We start from the raw sequence: 8,755 nt of genomic DNA, 5'->3' as shown, positions 1-8,755 counted from the left end.
GCTCCGTAGTCTCCTTTATTTAATTGCAACACTGACACCTCTGATCTGCCCTTATCCCTCTCAAATTGTAGATAAAAACTTATCATGTTATGATCACTACTTCCTAATGGCTCCTTTACTTCAAGATCACTTATCAATTCCTGTGCATTACACATCACCGTCCAAAATAGCCTCGTTCCTGGTTGGCTCAAGCACAAGCTGTTCCAAAAATACATCCCTTAGACACTCCACAAACTCCCTATCCTGGGTCCAGCACCTACCTGATTCTCCCAGTCCACCTGCATGTTGAAATCTCCCATAACGACTGCATTACCTTTAGCACATGCCAATGTTAACTCCCTAATCAACTTGTACCCAATATCCACGCTACTGTTTGGGGGCCTGTACACAACACCCATTAGGGTCTTTTTACCCTTATTGTTCCTCAGCTCAATCCACACAGACTCTACTTCCCCTGTTCCCAAGTCACCTCTTGCTAAGGACTGAATCTCATTCCTCACCAACAGGGCCACCCCACCCCTTCTTCCCATATTTCTGTCTCTACGATAGCACGTATACCCTGGTACACTCAATTCCCAGGCCTGATCCCCTTGCAGCCATGTCTCTGTTATCCCAACAATATCGTAGTTCCCCATTTTCATCTGAGCTTCAAGCTCATCTGTCTTATTTCTGACACTACGCGCATTCAAGTATAGAATTCTTAGCCCATTGCTTAAAACACTGTCTACTGTACCTAACCCAGCTCCTTGAACTTCCATCGGGCAAATTGCACCCTGAATTTTGATGACCTTCTCAAGATCACCCAAACCTTGTACACATTTAACCCCATGCACCTTCTGACCAACCCTCTGGATCTGGATCCCTGCCCCCTGCACATCTAGTTTAAACCCCCCCCCCGAGCAGCACTGGCAAATACTCCTGCAAGGATGTTAGTACCCCTCTGGTTCAGATGTAGACCATCCCTTCAAAACAGATCCCAATGTCCCTGGAACAATTATCCAAAAACCTGAACCCTTCCTTCCTGCACCATGCTCTCAGCCTCGTATTAATGTGCATAATCATTCTATTCTTCGCCTCACTCGCACGTGGCACAGGTAGCAATCCCGAGATTGTCACCCTGGAGGTCCTGCCTTTCAGCTTCACTCCTAACTCCCTGAACTCTCTAAGCAGGACCCCCTCACTCACCTTACCTACCTACGTCATTGGTCCCTACATGGACCACTACATCTGGGTTCATGCCCTCACTCTCAAGAATAGCCTGCACCCGATCTGAGATGTCCCGGACCCTGGCACCAGGGAGGCAACATACCATCCGAGACTCCCGATCTGCCCCACAAAATCTCCTATCTGCCCCCCTAACTATAGAGTCCCCTAAAACTATCGCTCTCTTCTCTTCCCTCCTCCCCTTTCTAGTTGAGGGTTCAACCTCTGTGCCAGAGGCAGGACCACTACAACTCATTCCTGGTAGGTCATCCCCATCAACAGTATCCAGTACGGTATACTTATTGTTAATGGGAATGGCCGCAGGGGTGCTCTGCTCTCTCTGCCTGCTCCCCCTGCCTCTCTGGACCGTCACCCATCTGCCTACTTCTTGGTTTTTTGGTGTGACTACCTCCTGATAACTCCTATCTATCTCTGCCTCTGCCTCCCGAATGATCCGTAGTTCATCCAGCTCCTGCTCCAACTCCCTAACTCGGTCTGATAGGAGCTGCAGCTGGACGCACCTTTTGCAGGTGTGGTCATCAGGGACAACTGTGTTGACCCTGACCTCCCACATACTGCATACGGAGCACACCACTGCTCTGACTGTCTCCCCCATACCTGAACTGGATTAATAGAATGTCTAAAAAGCACCTAGTGACCTTACCTTCTTTCCCTCAGCGAGCAATCACACAAGCTTACCGAAGTCCCCTTACGCAGAAGCCCACTTAGCCAAAGCCCAGGACTCTGCTTCCACGGACTCCCGCTTAGCCAAAGCCCAGGACTCTGCTTCCACGGACTCCGCTAGGTATTCTAGGTACTCCAAGTTATCCTGAAAGTTTTTGCTTTTGAAACTTTGGATTGACCCAGATCCCTCTGAGCAGCATATCCTAGGTTTATACCCTAGGACTATAAGACATATGAGCCGATTTAGGCTACTCAGCCCATTGAGTCAGCTCTGCCATTCCATCATGGCTGTTATCCCATGAATCCCATATTCCTGCCTTCTCTCTATTACCTTTATGTACCGACTAATCAAGAACTCTGCTTTAAATATACTCAGTGACTTGTCCTCAACACTGCCCTCTAACTAAAGGAATTCTTCCTCATCTCCATTCTGAATGGACGTGCCTCTATTCTGAATCTGTGTTGTCTGGTTCTAGATTCACCCGCTATAGGAAACATCCTCTCCACATTCACTTACTTCATTTAAGCTTTCAGTATTCAATAGGCTGAAATGAGATCCCTTCGCATTCTTTTACTCCAGTGAGTACAGACCCAGAATCATCAAGTGCTCTTCATACACTAGTCCTTTCATTTCCGGAATTATTTTCGTGAATCTCCACTTGACCCTTTCAGGAACCAACACATCTATTCTCACAATACTCCAAGTGCAGTCTGACTAAGGGTTAATAACGCCCCAGCATCACATCCTTGCTCTTATATACCTCTCTAAATGAATGTTAACAGTGCAATTGCCTTCCTCACCACCACCCCAGCCTGCAAGTTAACCTGTAGGGAATCCTGCACAAGGACTTCCAAGTCCCTTTGCACCTCTAAGTTTTAAATTATCTATAGAAAAGAGTCTACACCTTTATTCCTTCTACCAAAATGCATGGGCCATGCACTTCTTACACTATATTCCATCTGCCACTTCTTTGTCCATTCTCCGAATCTGTCTACGTCCATCTCCACACTCCCTGCTTCCTCAATACTACATGACCGTCCACCTATCTTTGTATCATCTGCAAACTTGGCCACAAAGCCATCAATTCCATCATCCAAATCATTGATGTATAATGTGAAAAGAAGCGGTCCCTCTACTGGCCCATGCAAAACACCACTAGTCACTGGCCACCATCCAGAAAAGGCCCTCTTTATTGCCACTCTTTTCCTGCTGCCAGTCACCAATGTTCTCTCCATGCTGGTATCTTTCCAGTATTATCATGGGCTCCTATCTTGTTAAGTGGCCTCATGTGTGACATCTTGTCAAAATCCAAGTACACAACATTGATTCTCCTTTGTTTGAAGTTGCCTGTGTCCCCTCTTTCTGGGGATTTGATTTCATTTTTTGACCACCAGAGCCACCCCATGCCCTCTGCCTAACATCCTGTCTTTTCGATAAAATATGTTTCCTTGGATGTTAAGCGCCCAGCTATGAACTTTTGTCAGCCATGACTCATGATGCCCACGAATGTTATACATGGCACTGTCTAACAGCACTACAACGTCATCTTCCTTATTCTGTGTACTGCAGCCTGGCAGCATAGTGGTTACCATAACGCTTTTAGTATCAGCAACCCGGGTTAAGTTCCTACCGCTGTCTGTAAGAAGTTTGTACATTGTCCCTGTGACTGTGCATGTTTCCTCCAGGTGCTCCGATTTCCTCCCACAGTCCAAAGACGTACTGGTTGGTAGGTTAATTGATCATTGTAAATCATTCCATGAATAGGCTAGGGCGCTGGGCTGCACAGATCAAAAAGCCTTTCCTCGTAATTACTTAACGAAAACAGCCTCAGTCCTGTATTCATCACCTTTTTCAACTTTGCCCCCATGTTACATTTCAACTCATCCGACTGACTGCAATTTTGCACTTTTGCCTACTTAGTTCCTGCTCTCTGTACAATATTAGATGAAGCAAACCAAGATGGGAATAACCATTCAGTCCTTCTTCATTGACTGTCATTGAAGTAGCTCCTTATGGAAAAAGAACTCACCATTATTATTAAGAAAAATCTATTCAGCTAGAAAATGCACCAAATTGCTTGGTAATGCACTAATGACATCCTTCATTTAGCCATGATTTGGCTTCCAAGGTTTCTCCGTTTAGAGTTGATGTCTTCCGATTCTCCAGCCAATTCAAACTGCCTCCTCATTTCTCACTTCTATATTCCTGGAACGCAAGCACCCTGAGTTACCATACCCTGTTCTTCAGAACTATCTTCATTTGAGTCTCAGTGCTGGTCTTCTGTGGGAGTGAATGAGTAGCAATGTGCATGAACAGGGGCTGGTTGACCTGAAAGGCACAATAAGATTGGAAGATTGTGACAGTCCTAGTGGTTACCCGAGACTGCTGGAAAGTAATAGACAGTGGAGCTGAAATATTCACAATGTGTTGAAAGCAAGAAAGAGTTTTGCAGATTTCTAGAGAAATACAGTTGAAATTTGTATAAAGGAAGCTCCTACAATTAGCAATATGGACAGTACCAGACAATCTGTCTGTTGTGGTGTTGGATGGATTCTCCCAGATATTAGGATTTGAAAGTAGAATCCTATGACTAATTGGCAGTTAATGATGGTTGCATAGGAACTTGCTTATTTTCTCTGGTGCATGTGCAAATGAGCGTTCAGTAGGATAATTCCAGACTTTTACCTGCAACATTCCTACCGATTATTTTCTTCACAAGCATCGGTTGGCTAATTTTGGGCAATAAAATCACAACTATTTCATCAGAAATTGTGAAGGTTTGAGATTCATATGTCTTTACCTCAGCCCTTTTTATCGAATCAATGCTCTGCAGAGAAAATGTTCTTTTCTGTCTACGTATGAAGCTAACTCACAGTGACGAGCATAGCACCTCAGCAGTAAAATTAAACTGCACCAGACGTGTGGAAGAGCTTCGGAGGAGTACTAACCCTGTGGAGTTCCATGAATCGTAAAGGTTTTCAGGTGCCTATCATCGAGTATCCAGTTTGATGATGTAAGTAAAGCTGAACATTAAGAGAAGCTGGTTAGCCTTTCTCTTCCAGTAAATGGTTGCTGTTTCCACTTGTGTGGCTCAAATATATTCCATTTTCCAAACCAAACCTGAATGTGGTCCAGATTTTGCCTGTATGTAGGCATATATTTCATTACCCGAGATGTTACAAATGGAACTGAACACAATGCAACCATCAGCATTCATTCCATGCCTAGGTCTCTTGATAGCTTTGTTGAATAAACAATATAGGCCTAGTCTACTGCCCCTAAGGGACTCCTGCATCATTGTCTTGGGACTCGGATAGCTTGTCTAACAATCACAACCATATTCTGTTTTTAGTTCCAACAGAGTTTGGTGCTGATTCGCATTGATCTAAGTTAACCAGAACTTCTTGAAGTTTCCTAAAATCAAAGGTAGTAATTCCCAACTCACCTATGAAACTCAGTTTTTTGAGTGATTGCATGGAATTAGTGGAACCCAAGCTGATCCAATTAATGGAACTCAGTCTGAGCAGTGTGCCGGTCATCAGTGAGTGATTACTGGTTGATAGCATTGACGATATCATCTTCCTCGTCTTTGTTTACAATTAGGAGAGCTGATGAGTCAATAGCTATTGAGTTGGATTGTCTTGCCTTTTTGCAGAGAGGACAAGCTTAGACAACTTTGTATTGCGTTAGGTGGCTATACTGGAACAACTTGCATAGAGGCATAACTTCCTCCAGAGCATCAGTCTTTGTGACAATTGCTAAGATGTTTTTGAATATCTATGTTTGCGGTGTTTGTTGATAATATACAGAATTCCCTGAAGACAAGAAACAAAATGAAGAACCTAAGGTAATTTGTGCAGAAATGGTTGAAAACAATGTAACCTTATCTAATGCATTCAGTCTTGGTCAGAAAAATGGTCTAGGTGCCTCTCCCCTTTGGAGTTTTAGAGGTTAAGATGGAGGACACTGGTGAGATGAGTATAAAAGGACTATTCTCAATGAAAGAAGCCAGAGATAATCTTTGCTTGTGGGGTGATCTTGGAGCACTGAGCAGTTTTAAATAGTTTCAAGACAATAAGCAAAGTCATGCCAGTCACTTTCTTTACTTAAAACTTTTGTTTGAATGCAGTCAAAATCAAAGGTAAGTTTATTGTCATATTCCCAAGTACGTGGATGCATAGGTGCCATGAAAAACTTACTTGACAAGGTGACAAAAGCACGTAGCATCATCGAAGCAACATTCATAAGAAAAAAATCATAAATTAAACATAAATTATTTATATTTTATAAGAAAGTACATAATTAGAACAGATAAAGCAATGTACATGTTAGTACAAAGTGATCATAGAGGTCATAGTGTTGCTAAACAGCAATGATTAGAGTTACGCCAGTTGGTTCAAGAACCAAATAGATACAGATCAGAATATGATGGTGTTAATGATAAATCTCAGAATATGCTCATGATAATGTAATTCACTTAGTCCTCCAATGTCCTAGTTAGTACTCTAGCAGAATGAACTCATATCTACTCAGAGGAACTTAAAAAAACATAAAAATAATTATGAGGGAATGGAACAATTATAAAATTTGTGCAAAACAAATATCAATCTAGAAAGGTCATTTGGTTTGGTTTATGTGTGATTCCAGACTCATTTGACTTCACTTCTAAATGGATTAATAAATCACTTGGTTGCATCAAACTATGACCGTTAGAACACTGTTTCAGAAAAATGTCCACCATAATCCTAAGGTAACCAACATGATGGCCTTGGCCTGGGAACAACTTAAAAACATATCATCTATTAAAAGTGCTACCACATTTACAAAAGTATAGATCCTCAGAGTCTAGATTAGCTATAAGAAGATTAATTGTGGGCAGAACACTAATAGAACATATAACATAGGAGTGAATGCAGATTGCAGACCCATGATGTTGTGCCCACCTTTTAAACTACTTTAAAATCAATCTAACCCCCTGACATAATCCTCCATTTGCCTAAGAGTCTCTTAAATTTCCTTAATATATCTGCATCTACATCTAATAATTCACAGGAATAGGAAGCAAAGACCAGGGCTGGATGAAATACACTGTACAGAAAGATGCAGTTTATTAACACTTAACCTTTAGGTGGTTTCTTGGTCATATCTGAACTTTACATACAGTACAAACAGTTTCAGACAATCACTTAAATGAGGCATCCATTCTGGAGCTGACAACGGCCAATGGAAGGACAGCTGTCTTTTGTGAAATGAGATATCCAGACCTCTATGTTTAATTCCCCAAGAAACACACTATCTTTCCCATTACATCTACCTCACACTCCCCATATCCTTTGATATCACCCCAGTTTAACACTATCCTCTCTTCAATTTTATTTCCTATAGTATCCCTCCAATATGATTCCATTTTCCCCTTGATGGTATATTAATATACCACCAGTCTAAATCTTTGAATCCTTAACTCTTTCAATGTTGGCGTGTGGCCAAGTGGTTAAGGCATTGGTCTAGTGATCTGAAGGTTGCTAGGTCAAGCCTCAGCTAAGGTTGCGTGTTGTGTCCTTGAGCAAGGCACTTAACCACTCATTGCTCTGCGACAACACTGGTGCCAAGCTGTATTGGCCTAGAGCCCTTCCCTTGGACAACATCGATGGCGTGGAGAGGGGAGACTTGCAGCATGGGCAACTGCCGGTCTCCCATACAACCCTGCCCAGGCCTGTGCCCTGGTAACTTTCCAAGGCACAAATCCATGGTCTCTTGAGACTAACGGATGCCTATTAACTCATTCAGATCCCATGATATTAATCCCAATCTCCTGTTCGTTCTCATACCCTTGAATATATTTTTTGTAATAAGCATACTAATTTTCTTTTAAAATAACTTCCAGATTGTGAACCGGCAAGTTTGTTGCAGAGATTTCCTCATGGAACCCCTTTGTGTACATTATCAGTTCTAATCTCTTTAATCTTTGTTGTGATTTTATTCATTTTGTGGCTCATGTCACTGGCCAGTGAAAACAACATTGCATAACCTTGAAGGGCTCTGTAAAGCTATCCCTTAAACTTGGCTCTTAGTAAAAAAGCTCGGACTTCACAAGCTGCTCCTATTTACTGCATTTGCCTCACAGTGCCGAGTTCAGTGATAGTTATTATGCGGTTTGATGCCACAACCTCTCCTTGTTATCAGCTTGGTGCAGTCTTGCACAAAGGGTACAGGAGGTCTGGAGACTAGCACGTCAGGAGTTCATCCAATGGATCTTTCCATAGGCGAAACAAAAATATGAATTAGGGTAGAAAAGATTTAAAAACCCTTTTCACTGAAAGTGACAGTCCCTCTTCAGAACATTAAAGCTGAATGGTATTCAGTTTTTGTAGTTTGCTTAACTATTTGGATCTGTCTGTGCCTTAACTCCATCCACCCTTTGATTCATTCGTGTATCACACTTGTCTAACAAAATCTAAGCTTTTCGTTTTAAAATTTTCAATTGACCTCCAGTCCTTGTTAAGGAATAGGGCTCCAGATTTCTACTGTATCTCTACTTCGTTGACTGCTGAATTCACTAGCTTGCCCACAAAATGCTGGAAATGCAGACAGCATCTATGAAGAGAAATAAAGAGCAAAGGAGTAAGGACTGATGAAGGGTCTCAACTGAAACTGTTGGCTCTTTATTCCTCTCCATAGCAGCGGTCTGACCTGTTGAGCTCCTCCAGTATTTTACGTACGTTACTCTGGATTTCCAACGTCTGCAAAGTCTCTTGCGTTTATCATTAACCTACCTTCTTGTTCTGGGTTCCCTCATGAGAGAAAAGAGATCCTATCTACTCCATCAAACTTGTAATTACCTTAAACATTTTGACTAGATCAGCCCTT

This window comes from Hypanus sabinus, chromosome 25 (genome assembly GCF_030144855.1).
Source record: "Hypanus sabinus isolate sHypSab1 chromosome 25, sHypSab1.hap1, whole genome shotgun sequence".
NCBI lineage: Eukaryota > Metazoa > Chordata > Chondrichthyes > Myliobatiformes > Dasyatidae > Hypanus > Hypanus sabinus.
Note: the sequence above shows the minus strand (reverse complement) of the source record.